We start from the raw sequence: 14,428 nt of genomic DNA, 5'->3' as shown, positions 1-14,428 counted from the left end.
GATTCACTTTGAACATACCCACTTTACCGAAATCTGCTTGTATTAATATGTCACTCCAATTAGCACCATTCACACACTCTGCGATCATTATTGTTTGTGTGTTTTAAATTTGACAACATGTACCATCCAGTACGGTACTTACCGCATGATGTATTCTCATTTGTTACCCCATTGCTTTGTTGAGCTCCTCCTCACCTCTCATCGAGGTAGACTGTTGACCTTTTACCTCCCTGATGTTCTCAGTTCTCCTCCGACTTGTGATGTCTCATTGTCAGCTATTCTTCAAGTTCTGACATGAATCTGACTCTCCCTTCTGCCTTGTTGTTGGCTGCTTGCCCGCGCCCAGGGCTTTGAGTTCTCCTCTATGTTTCCATACATCTCGTGGCCTCCTTGAATTGCCCATGGAGATTAGACTCCTCCATTGTTGTCGATTGCTGTCTCCGTTCCTTTTTGTGTTTTTTAGACCTTTTCTCTTACCTTTGTGGATGCTGGTTAGCTTCTGCTGACCGATCGCCATGATTAATCACTTGCCGCACCGTGGGGGCACCCCGTAGTTCCTTTGAACGCGTTATTTTAACCCCTTGACTAGGTCTTATGTTGGACACGTACTGCCCTTCTCTTAATGACCATTTGTCATTTAACAGCTGTTATGTGCAGCCCTTTCTCCGGACTGCTCGAGACCGCCCCGTCTCTTTCAGTGTGTCACTCTTGTTTACTGTTACATTACCTTGGCAACGCTGCACTCGTTGGTGCCCACACCAAGATGGACGTCGCTTTTGGTGCTCTCATGCGCATGCGCGGGGTTACCTAGACGGCGCTGTAGTTTTGGGAAGCTCAGTTACTTTGCTCGCACTGCAGCGGCGAGATGTTCATTGCGTGTTCGCATTGGAAGGTATGCATTTTTTGTTTCCCTGAAACCCGTTACACGTTGCAATAACCTGGTCCACGTACCTCGCTTGGTTGAGACTTTAGGATTATATTATTGTACTCACTTTTATTATATACCTTGGACTTCACTGTACAGCTAAACCTTACCGGTATGTGTTGCTGCACTTGTGCAGTGTTCTAAAGCCTCCAATTCCCCTTGTTCGTGCGGTTTACTTGCATTTGTTCGCACGGGCTAATGCCTAACGATTTGTCGTAGTCTGTCATTGTTTACTGTCTGTACTTATATTCTAAATCTCTCTTTCTCTTCTTTATGGACTGATTGCCCGTTATTGGTGGGCTTAATAGCTTAACTTTTGTCCTTACCTCCATAGATACCCCAACATACTGTGGTTTTTGGCTATCCGTTGTTTCTTGTCTGGATTACCTGTCTGTTTCCTGGCACTTATATCAGCAAGGTTAGTGACTCTGACTCGTCTCACTATGTTAATTAACTTCATGTAAATCAGAGAGTTTTTATTGAAATATCTTTTTTCTTTCCTACCCCACAGAGACTGTGTTAGAATCTAATGTTTATGAAAATAAAAATGAAGTCTATCCCCTGAAGATGGTACCATGAACCGAAACGCGTCGGTCTTATTCGGGTCACACCTGAATATGAGACTTCATTCATGAACTGTTGAATGATCAAATCCATACATCTAGAGTGTGTTTGCACTGTAACTGTTATACAGCTTTACAATTGTGTTACTCCTTACAAGCGGTTTTTTGTAAACGCTTGTTGCTCTCACCTTTGTTATATTGAATACCTACAAGTGTCCTTTCCATGTGCAAATAGGGAACACTGATTGTACTACTGTTTGCTTACTAATGTACGACTTGTTGGACTCAGAAGATTAAAATCCATAAGTCAGCTCTAGTGTTTTCGTTCTGATTGTTCTATCGGTTTGACCTCTACGACTGTATATTTTATCCTGAATAATACTGCCAAATGCTCTAAATGACCCTTTCTGTTGCAAATAAGAGAAGTTCACACGTTGTTAACACATCGTAAAATTTACGCCTCTTTTGGCACCAAATGTTTAATGAATTTTAATAGAAATAGAGGGATATCTTTTTCCCTATTTGAGTGCATCTGGGCTTGCTGTGTAGCAATACACAGCTTTGGATTCTTTTGCTTTCTTCTGTCCCAAGTGGCCTTGTGACGACAGCCCGATTGCACCATAAGACTGATTGTAATACTGAACACTACCCTTTGTTGATACATTTCTTATTTATAAATCCTACTACTTTCAGACTGTTTACTTAACCTGTCTGTGCACCCCTATACTCCTCTTTCAAGCTGGAGCAAATGCCAGTGACGTTGAACAATTTTAAATAAGTTGAAGCTGTCTGCATTGTAGCATGTAATACATTTTAATTTATTAGTATGGCTAGAATTGGACCTTATTTTCGGTGTAAGTAGGTCAACCCGCTTCATGCTTTGGGCAGTACGTTCAGCTTTAGATATCGTATCAGGGTCATAGCCTCTAGCTAGAAAATCTACATTCTTGCACAAAATCATTATCACAAGAACAATTTCTGCGTGTTCTAATGAATTCACCTTTATTTATTTATTTTTTTATTTTACTTGTAACAATTTGTTTACAAACAAACATTAATTACAAATATCATTACTATTTCAGATTCCGTGAGGAGGAAGCTCAGTCAATTCAAGTTTCTCAATTGATTTTCTCGTCATCATTCAGAATCTTGTCTAAGAAATCAACAACTGCACATGTTAATGATACATTTCGACTTGATAGTATATGAAACCACCAATCTTCCATGTCACCATTTTGCGTAGCATATTTCAATAAATAGAGGGAATGGGCACTTGTTAATTCGATGCATTCAGTTATTAGATGTTTCGTTGATTCAGTTGAAAGTTTACAAAATCTACAGCAGTTATCACTTGTATTTTTGTCGTGTCTACTATACAAAATCTCTTTTGTTTTGTAGATATTTACACGAAATCTGAGGAATTGATTACGATGTTTCCTTGACGGGAATTTCTCTAAATATTTCGGTAATTTATCTAAGCTGTTCGATGCAGGGTCCATGCATAATGCGGTTTTCAGCTTTGAAATCCTTTCATTATTTTGTAACCAATTCCACAGTCTCAGTTTTTTTTTGTTGCTATCTGCGGTGTTAGTAGCACTGTCTCCCACTTTATATCAGCATATGCTAAAATGCTTCACATTTTTGTAGACCACAGCAGCAGAAGTCCTTTATAAGGTGTTACAGCGGTCGAGCTTAATAATTGATAAGCTGGGGGACAATTCAATGACATTTTTCGCAGTGCATTAATCAATCGCCACAAAACAGTACCATACAATGAGTCAATTCCCAGCTCGTGTCTCAGTAAATTCATTGAAACGTTTGTGGATAACTTAAGCGCACGTCTCCAAAAAACACCTTCTAAAACGATCGATACCCAGTTATTTAAGTTCCAACCTGCTTCTGCTCTGAAAGTAATAGAAGGAATAACTTTCTGAGTATAGAAGGTCAGAACTGGGTTAAGTGTAAATTTACCAAATTCTGCGTGTAGCTTTGCTCCTTGAAGTGCAAATGTTGTCATCCGATGCCTTAAATCCATAAACCAGGCGTGTTCTCTGATTTAATTATTAAATTGGATTCCTAGATATCGAATGGCAGGCACTAACTGAATTTTTGTCTCAGCCAAATGCCATTGAAAGGTCTTGTCTCGCCGCTTCATCATTCCTCCAATTACAACAATCTTGGTTTTACTTACATTAATTTTTAACTCCTTTTCATAGAGATAACATTGTAATCTTGTTAGAAGCCTCTGGAGGCCAATCGGTGTAGAGTCAATTAGCACAATGTCATCCGCATAAATGAGACAACTGATCACATGTCCATTTATTTTTGGAGGAAAAGCATTCACCTCTCGCAGAACATCTGAAATCTCGGAAATGTATAACTTAAACAAAAGCGCTGCCAATGGGCAGCCTTGTTTAACTCCTTTGTTTGTCGGAATTTCTTCAGTGAGTACACCATCATTGTTAATACGTACCCTGATTGAGGTGTTTTCATGTAGGGCCATTATAGGAAGAAGCACATTTTTTGGACAACCCCATTTCTCTAGCTTCTTCCATAATCGTAGCCGATTTAAAGAGTCAAAGGCTTGCTTCATATCTATGAAGGCCAGGAACAGATTTTTCTTTTGTTTTATTGCCTCTAATTTTAAAGTTGTTAATATCAAGAGGTTTAGCTCTGGTCCCACTCCTTTTGTAAACCCAGATTGGCGGATACCAGTTCGGCCAGAGACTTGAGCCCATGCAGATCATTTTGTTTGTAGACAAGTTGCAAAACATTTTCCCACTGTATCCAAAAGGGCAATGGGACGATAGTTCACCAGATCGTCCTGATTGCCCTTTTTAAAAATGGGAGCTATTATTGCCATTTTCCAAGATTTGGGGAGCTGCATTGATCTTGATATAGCTTTAAAAAGTTCCTCAATGAATAAAGCCCATTGGTCGATATTCGCTTTTAACATCACATTTGTTAACCCATCTGGCCCCGCCGCGCAGGAGTTTTTCAGCTTTTTAATAATCATTACAATGACCTGGGTGTCCTCGGTGACGTTCCAATAATTTGCTGGGGTAATTTCCGATTAGGATTGTGAATGTTCGGCATTGTAAAAAACCTGACTAAAGTGTTGTTGCCATGTCAATTTTGCAATACCCGTTACCAGCTTTATATCTTGGAACACAGCCTTATTGTTTATTATTCCCCATATCTCCTTGGTTTGATGACACATAATACGTTTTAATATGTGTTCAGCACGCTCTTGATCCCTCATTATAGCAAAACTTTTGAGCCAATTACGGTATCTCTGCTTACACTGTTTAATTAGGTATGCATTTTTGATGGTCATATGTTTACGCTGCATTCTAATCTCCTTCTGTTTCTCTTTTTTCCGCTGCGATACCGCTGCACTAAAAGCACATTTTTTGCTATGAGTGTCTTTACCTGCTGTATGCGTTTTTTTATCAATAATCGTTTGAACAGTGTAGGATAGTTTAGTTTGCTTTCATCCGAAGTCAACTCAGAGAGCATTTCAACATTAAGCATTCTAAGTTGCTGAACATTTATTTTCAATCTGTTTCCATGCTCGTTTACTTCCAAGGGTAGGGTATATTGCATCTGTAAAGGCATTTTCGATGACGTCCAAGTTAGTTCGAGAATGTTATGATCGCTATAGTTGGAATGGATCATTTTGAATTGATCAATTTTAGGCCAGATGGACATCGACGACCAGATATAATCTAAAATCTTCTTGCTTTTATCACAGTGCCAAGTAAAATTCAGCGGTATATCGCCTTTTATGTTGCCATTTAACATATGACAATTGCTTGCTAGAAGGGCAGATTTTAACAGAATACCTCTGGTATTATTACCCCCTTTCTTCATGGTATTTGAAATCAAAGGCTTCTTGATGTCATCAAACCATGATAGATTGAAGTCACCACACACAATCACAAAAGGATCATTATATTTGCACATACATGAATCAATCAAGGTGGTAATGGAACCTATGAATTCAATAGTGGAAATCATAATTGGGTTCCAATAGGTGTTGATCAGGAGTAACTGATGTTATTTATTTCTTGTGAACATTGTAAAACAGTTGCCTGAACAAGTAGATTTGGATTTGAACATTGTAAAATAGTCCAACCATTTGCATTATTTATCATTGTGAGCAAACCGGAGCACAGACAACCAAGACGTTTTTTTCCAGCTGGATTTAGCAGTATGGAATACCCATCTCTTACTGGTATTTCTCTCATCCACGTCTCTTGAAGACATATTGCAAAATTATTGTTAAGTGAAGTTTGAAAATCCTGGTACAGGTCCGAAAAACCCTTCATATTCCATGATATCAGAACATTTTTCGTCTCCACATCAGGGCGACTTAGTTAAGCATTTCGAGGTTCAGCAGTTGGTCTAACTTGCTGAAAATCACAGACATCTCTGTCAATTATTCTAAATTTTCTTCGCAAAACATCTCTCCGTGACTCATTGGGACTTCTTTGGGCACTATTCAAGTCTTGAGATTGCAACTCATTCAGGTTGCACTTTTTCTCGACCGTTAAGTCGAACCCATAAGCTAAAAGCTCATCTTTTGCAGCCAATAATGTGTTTTCTACTAGGGGTGTCACGGTATTAGTTTTATGACGGTACAATAACCTTCTTTCTTGCCAAATGACGGTATATCACGGTTATCGCGGTATAGCAGGTGGAGTTAACTAATCTTAACAAATGTTTTCTAAAAGGTCATAAATTGTCAGATTTATCATCACAAACAAAACCAGGCACCCAGGGCCAGAATTGGGCTTTTCAACATACTTTTCACTGAAATGCCACCCCTTGCTTCCACCAAACACACGTGTGGAGAGGAGGAGGAGGGGGGGCCCTGCTGCGACTGGAAAAGCAAACTGAATAGCTTTTCTTAAGTGGTCATTTAGGCTTTTATCTCCCCCACTGGCTACTGGTGAAGATGAACATGTTGCCATCTTGATAACCTGCATGCCACAGATCAATGGAGTCCGATGGTCGTATACGCTTATGCGCATACACACACACACATGCACACGCACTCTCTCTTTACGTTACAGCCTTTAGTTTACTTCCGGGCCAAAAGGTGTTCAGTAATCGTGGACATGTTACCCTTTGGTATGGCTGCAGGGAATACCCACAGAGATGAGTAAGTTTCGCAGTGTGACTTATTATATGTAAATTCAATGATCGAACCAGGGAAATCCCCCATTGTCATATGTTTAGAAAACATTATCCATTATAAACCCCAAAGCCGCCAACCCAAAGTCCCGGGAGGATAGCTCAGCAGCAACGTGCGCGCCTTGAAAGCAAGACGAAACGAAGCAACACAGGTTCTATCCCTGGGTCCGCGCTTAGAAACCTCTGGGTGTTTAAGCGCGTTATAAATACGCAACTAAGACAAAAACAATTATACAACTAAATAAACAAAAACTATGTCTTTAACAGGGCCTCGATGCCCGCGGGCTGTGTGAGCGCTTTAAAAAAAAACCTTTTCCTTCTTAGCACTGCATTTATTCTTCCTATTGCTAACATATTGATTTTGTGTCAGGGACATGTGGTTTATGGAATGGCACTAAAATCTGCTCAAACTGAAACTACTTGGCAGACGGCACATCCAACAGTGCAAGACCAAGACTGTGCAGCACTTGCTTACTGCAGCCTTTCCAAATCAGATTGAAAAGCACACTTAATGGTATGAACGGTATACCGGTATAAACAATGTGACGGTTATTATTGTTCAATTAATTGGTTCACGGTAACTTTAACGGTATACCGTAATACCGTTACATCCCTATTTTCTGCGGCTTGTGAATTTATGTGCTAATATACTTTATCCAGGCATTCTTCTGTTAAGTATTAAACAATCTTGATGTCGGCTGACTTTATTGTTCTTAAGGATGGAAAATTGTGTAGGAGGCGCATGATGTTAGCTCTGTTTAGATTTACCTCGCAATCATCAGGGAATATATTATCTACCTGAATTTTCCAGCCCTTATGCCTCATTTCTATCGACTGAGTCAGCTGGTTTCCTTGATTCAGATGGTTTCCGCATTTGTGCAGCTGTCATTTTTGCATTTAGTTTAGACACGCGCATTCTCGGAGATACATTTTTTACTTCCACTTGTTCTCAATGATTTCCTTGGAGGTTTTTCAAGGATTGATTTGCTGCACTGGATTTTAAAGTGCTCTTGGAAGGAAACAACTTTGAGACTTCTACACCTTTAGTGCTCAATTTAGACGGCTGCGCTGTCGAAACCGGAGCGTGCTTTGGCAGGTCGAAGTTATTTGGGGCGGCAGAGGTGTCAATTGAATCCACAGAATATGTTGAAAAATTACATAGGTCTGTTTCACTCATAGACGAGTTACAAACAGACTCGGCGGAGTCGATCCTTCTCCGTTTATTAGGGTTTCTTAACACCATGGCCTTCAGTCCGTCGGATTCTACTGGGGAATTTTCATTTGAATTTTCCAATTGCTGACTGCTTGCCCTCGGGTTTTGAGCCTCTCGAGTAAAAAGACCTGTCTTTAGCAGCATTGATAGGTTTCTTACAAATTGTTTTGTTTTCTTTGATGTGTTTGACGCTTTAGGGTTTTTCAACAGTTTTGTCGGATTTTGGACTTTGTTATGTCCAACTGTTTTTCGATTTTTATGCGCAATCGGTTTCTGACCGATAGATTTCGCATTTCCAGAGAAAATGCCAAAGGTCTTTGTACTTAATATGGAGGGAGCAGTCAAATGATCACCGTCGCTTGTTGTTGTCTTTGAGATTTGATTTTGAGGTTCCAGGACAGGCCCACTGGGCTTCGTGAATGTTTCCGCCTCAGGCACCACAATCACTTGTATCTGCTTTTCCGGTTCATTAAGTTCTAGTTCAAGATTTATACAGTCTAACTTTTTGTTATTAGGCATTTTATCATTTGCCACTGTTGATGGCCGTTTTGATTCAACATTTGTTCTGTTAAAATCCAATTCAGACTGCAGTCCTGACACATCCTTAATTGGCTCCATTTTTGATCTTTCAGCATGACGAAGCCATTTCATTGCTTCTAACACGGCCTCCTTTAGATCGGCTTTGTTGGTGTGGTCTTTCATGGCTAAGTCTCCCAGCCGACTTTGCCATTGGAGGGATTTTTCCGCTTCAATGTCCAGCTTTTGTTGTAACACGACGTTTGTTTGTTCAATAGTTGCTAATTTTGCGGACATATTTGCTAGTTGTACATTTTGGTCCTTCAATGATTCTCCTAAAGACTCGTAAAGTTTTACAAATGGAATTAGTGCTAGCGAGGTTGCTGCAAGCACATTATTGTGAATCTGAATTCCGGCTGCAACCGAGAGGTTTGCTTTGCTGATATGTTCAGCCTCAATCTTGAAATTGCCAGCGCTATTTGAAGATGTTCCGAGAGGGTTTATTCTCCTCTGACGTTCTATTCACATTGGGGTCAAGATGGTCTAGGCAGCCTTGATTGGTGATACACGAATCTCGCCCCTTCTTCTTTGATGTTTCAGGTAATGCAGTAAACAACGAACCCACTATTGGGTTGTTTTGAGGCATACTGGTTCGATCACTCTGCGGCTCCTGATCTTGATGCAGCATTGAGAGTGAGAATCTCTCAAGTAACACAGGCCTTAGTAAAACTCATAATCAGCTTATCCTTAACTGTTTGATAGTCCGCTTTTAATAATTCGGTTAGCCGGGCCTCTCTGCCAGCTACGTCTAAGTCAGCTTGTTTTCTGGCCGACCTAGGTAAGATGCAAGTTCTGTCTGTGATTTCTACAGGGACCAAGGGCATAGATGCACCACTATAAAGATTTTGGCCGGAGACCCCATAATGTTTAACAGTTTCTAGCTGTAGGGGATCCGCGTCCGAACCAGCAGCACCAGCATCTTGCATCTGTGACACAGTCCCCAATTTTCCAGCTTCCACGGCTTGTGATGGATTATTCAAAGTTTGTATAGTTTCATCTGCAAGCAGACTTTGGTTGTTAATGGAACGGAAGCTGAAATTTACTGACTTCACAGTTTCGTGGTTGCATTGCAGTTTATGTAGATGATGTTTTCCCTTAGGAAACGCGAAGACACTGGCTTTCTGCATTTTATTTATAACTGGTGCTGGAGATGAGCCTGAAGATGACTTTTGCGATTTTTGCAAGTTCTTTGGCGGCGGCACAAAGACTAAATTGCTTTGGTCCACCATGCCGGCCGGTAGTTTCAGTTCCAACAATTCGACGTCTGTTACGTCAAATGGAGATTGAAACGATGCGTATCAACTTCTACAGTGCAGTCTACACGGGGGATTATAAGATTTCCTGATACTTCACCTTCAATGGGGCATTGTTCCGCTGTGTTAACGAGAGCTCCCGTAGACCGCTCTGCCTCAGGCGTTGAGTCAATTGATAACACTCTATTTATATTTGTGGCGCCAAGAGTCGCAGTAGTCTCGGTAGTCTCTGTATAATTGTCAACTTGAATGCCACTTTCCACCTCCGAACATAGTTCAGTAGCACACTTGGCGTCTTTTCTCAGCGCTTTCACTAATGTTGGCTGTTTGAGCAAAGGTACAATCTGTGTCGCATCGGTCATATCAATCGCGCAAGGTCTTACCTCAGTTACATGTACAATAAAACTTTCTGGAGTCGAACAAGGAGATGATAGATCGGCGGCAACAACCTTTTTCAAAAGCGCAGTCGTCACCATGGCTCCGTTTGGCTCAGTTCGGCCACGATCACTCAAAGTTTTCAGTCTTGTTTGTGGGCCCACGACCGCCGTCATACTCAGCGCCTTGACTGCTGAGGCGGACTGGGGCAGACTGGGACTCTCACGCAGACTCCGCGTGGCGCTCCGTGCTCCCAGTGGCCTTTTAAGGTGGAGTCTCGGTTAAAGAGCCAGGCACCAGTTCAATAAAAACAAAAGCACAACACATAGCTGCAGCTCCTCTCTGACACAGGGACTGGGGCAGACTGGGATTCTCACACGGACTCCCTTTCGGTATGTTGGCAACGACAGATTTTCTGTGACAGCTGGATGCATATAATATGGCATTGGCTGCCGTAGCCTTACGAAATGTTTTAGTTACAATTGCGTTATCCTGCAAACAAATAGTCAAATCCAGGAAGTTAATACTTGAACTACTACATTCATGAGTAAATTGGGTACCCCAATCATTATTATTCAAGTAATTAACAAATTCATTCAGACACTCCACAGTACCTGTCCAAATCAAAATCACGTCATCAATGTAACGTTTCCAGATGTAAATAAATTGAGTGAACCTGTTGTCAAACAGTAAAATTTGTCTTCAAAGTGGTGCATGAAAATGTTAGCAAGTGCCGGGGCATAGCTAGCACCCATAGCCACCCCGATGTTCTGTTTAAAATAACAATTTTTAAAGAGAAAGACATTATTACATAAAGCACAAGTAAGCATTTCTTTAACCATTGCAATGTGTTCAAAGAAAGATGCAGAATGTTGACGGTAGACATAGTCAACACTTGCAATGGCTTGAGTATGGTTGATCAAAGTGTATAGTGCTTTAACATCAAGAGTAACCAACAGCATCCAAGGTATGACTTGTAATTGAGAAAGAATTTGCAGTATATGCATAGTGTCACACAAGAAGGTTGGAATCGTGATCACTAAAGGTGAGAGGCATTCATTACTGTAGATGGAAATGGATTCCAAGATGCCACCTCCTCCACTCAGGATAGGCCTGCCTTCTGGTATCTTTATAAACTGTTTATGTATTTTGGGCAGAAAATATGCGGTTGTCATAATGGGTCCATTAACAGTTAAACATTGTTTTTCAACATCAGTGAGAAGTCCTAAGGAATGCCACTCACTAATTAGTGAGCTAACCAGTTGGCGGAGTTCAGGTAAAGGATTGGCACAGAGTTGTTCATAGCAACCGGGGGAATTCAGATGTTCTAATCCCATACTAATGTAGTCTTGCTTGTCCATGAGTACCACATTCCCCCCTTTATCTGCTTCTTTGATAATTAGTGAGTCTGTGGTTGTTAATTTGCGTAACGCCAGTTGTTCCAATGTAGACAAATTATGTTCATGCTTTTTCCATTTTTTAGAAATATCCTCCATGTGGTGGATGTCGTTGATTACAGCCTGATGGAATGTGTCAACTAAGTTGCCTTTTGCAAAAATCGGAACACAGTTAGATTTGGCAGATAATTCTTTAATTAAGTTCTGTTGCTGTATGTCTAATTCTTTCATGAGATCGCTTACATTTAACGTTGGATTTGATTCACATTCATCCAGAGACAACAGAACATGTGTATCATGCATCATTTGCAACATAATATCTGATGGGCACAGTACAGTGGGTTTGGTCTTATAATATTTCACCTGGGTTGCAAAATATTTTTTAAGTTTGAGTTTACCTATAAACTTGTACAAGTCAATTTGAATTTGAACGTATTCATTGTTACCGGAAGGCGCAAAGGAAAGTCCTTCGTTTAGTACTGCACATTCGCTTGAAGAGAGTACATAACTACCCAAATTGCAGATTAAATTCAATTGTTTTGATTCCTGAGGTTCTGCTGATATGATGCACAAGTTACTCTCCGCTGGGGTGGTGGAGCGTTTCCTCCTGTTGGGTTTGCCACCCCTTGTCCCCCTGTATTTAGGCCTGGGGTTAAGGTATTTGTAGCGAGTGGAATTTGAAACCAAACTTTTTTCATGGCAGCGATTGCTGCTTGCCGATTGCCTTTTTTGAAACAGCGTATTTGTTCTAAAAAAGCCGAAGGCAGAGTACTATTAAGTTCATCTGACTGAGGTTCGGAAACTTCTGGACTCTTGTCATCTAATGATGTCGAGTCATTATCAGGTGTCTCCGAGAAAGGGGCTCGACTAGTACTTGGTTTTTCACTTTCGCTTTCTATACCAGAGCTAGCTGGTGAGGATGCCAGACTACTACTTCTAGATTTGGACACCTCATCATATTTGGGCTGATAGGTGTAAGCCCGGTTATCCCGGTAGTCCCTATCATCTCTGGAAAATTTGCGAGATTTGCAGAGTTTTACCTCATCCTGATGTCTGCATAACCTAGTATATAATGTTTTGACATTTTTATCAATGGTTGCGCTTGGTGCATCGAAGAGGGCAATCTCTTCTTTGAGTGCGTCAATCTGAATTACAATTTGTGCGTGATCTCGTTTAGCGTGCTCTATTAATAGCTTAAGCATGTTATTGGAGCTGGCTGTTAAATTGGATTCCCATTCTGTTGCTAAATCCCCATCTGCGGGATCCTCAAAATCTGGCACCGTACTTAGCGCCTTCCCCAGTCCCATTGAACCCTATGGGGCAAAAGTGAGAATGGGGAAGGGCCAATGTTCAATGGGGAATTAACACCCCGCCAACCTTGGAATGGGGTAGTAATTCCCCATTGAACATTGGCGGACTCGTTACGATACCGGCACCAACCATGGTGTTAATAGCGCCATGGTTTAGCGCCAGTATCGTAATGAGGGCCAATGAGTAAGAGTAGTTTGTTCCCAGAATTTGTTGATCTCTTTAATACTAAGGCGTTCTAGTCTGATAACTTTAGATCTGAGATCCTCAGTTTCCAAAGTTAGTCTCTTAAACGGGTTCAGGGTTGAACCCTTGGTGCAAACAAGGCTTTAATATCATCTTCACGGGTTAGTAGATATTCTGCTGCTTGAGCCATGACCAATTATAATTTTAGTAATGAATGGTCTAGCAGCCAATCCTCGTTATCCAAGGTTAAATGATTTGAAAGATTTTGGCAGTAATGGATGGTTGAGGTTAGGCGCCCTGACAGAAAATAAGATGTATTGGGGGCTGCAATTGGGAGCAAGTTATAGTCACCCTGCCAGGTGGCTACGTCAAGGGATTGTTAAGAGTGGGTTTGCTACCATGAATTGCGCACACAACCAATATTGTTAAAGCTCATTGAGCAATATTTAATGTAAATCAACACAGCCGACACGTGTTTCGAGCAACGATGCTCTTCTTCCAAGGCTGCAAAATTATATCACATAATTTTTGTACATATTTAACATGATCATATGTAGTAAACCAGAAATAGCAAAACAGTCAGGCCCGAAAATCAAAAAGGGGGGCAAGGTAGTATTGCATTTCAGACCAAAATAGTTATTGCCCAACATAATGTTTCAAAATTGCATTGGCAAAAATAAACAATATTTGAAGAACACCACATATTAGGCAAAAAAGTTACATGAAAAGGATATGGAATATTGGCAAAGAATTAGCCAGACATTGAGAACAATTGGCAAACATAATAAAAGAAAAACAAAAAATAAAATTGATCAAAATGGTCACCCATTGTGCTATGTAATTACAAAGCAGGAATTGCCATATTCAAAAACCAGATGATTACCTTGTGAGGGCTTGAATTGGAAAATTAATTGCTAGGGAGAAGAATAAAAAATACCAAATAATATTGGATGATCCAGAATAATATTTCTGCTTAGTAAAAAATAACTTCTATAGATACAGATAATTGAATATAATATCCTTACCTATAGAGTATTGCAATTAAGGACTTCAAAAATACAAGGTGGGTACACCGGCTCCACTGCAAGTATAAAACATTTGTAAATTGTATTGCGTGTTAACTTTAATTTTTGTGCAAAAAACTAATAAAGATGAGGTTAGTATAGGCATGGAACCACATACCTATATAGTTGCAATTGTAATTGGACTCTTTATCCGTAAAATGAAAGCAATTGTGGAAAGCGTAAAAAACAGCATGGAAGCAGAATCACGTACAAGGGGAGAAAAAACAACCAAAACAAATTAATGGTACTAACCGGTCCTCATATTAAACTAAAAAATGTGAGGTAGTCACATGCGTATGGCCCCTGCTTGGTACGAGTCTGCAGGGGTCTGCGCAAAAGACTAAACTCACCGGCGTTTCCGCACGTAGT

This window comes from Ambystoma mexicanum, chromosome 5p (genome assembly GCF_040938575.1).
Source record: "Ambystoma mexicanum isolate Mex_15411 chromosome 5p, UKY_AmexF1_1, whole genome shotgun sequence".
NCBI classification, from domain to species: domain Eukaryota; kingdom Metazoa; phylum Chordata; class Amphibia; order Caudata; family Ambystomatidae; genus Ambystoma; species Ambystoma mexicanum.
Note: the sequence above shows the minus strand (reverse complement) of the source record.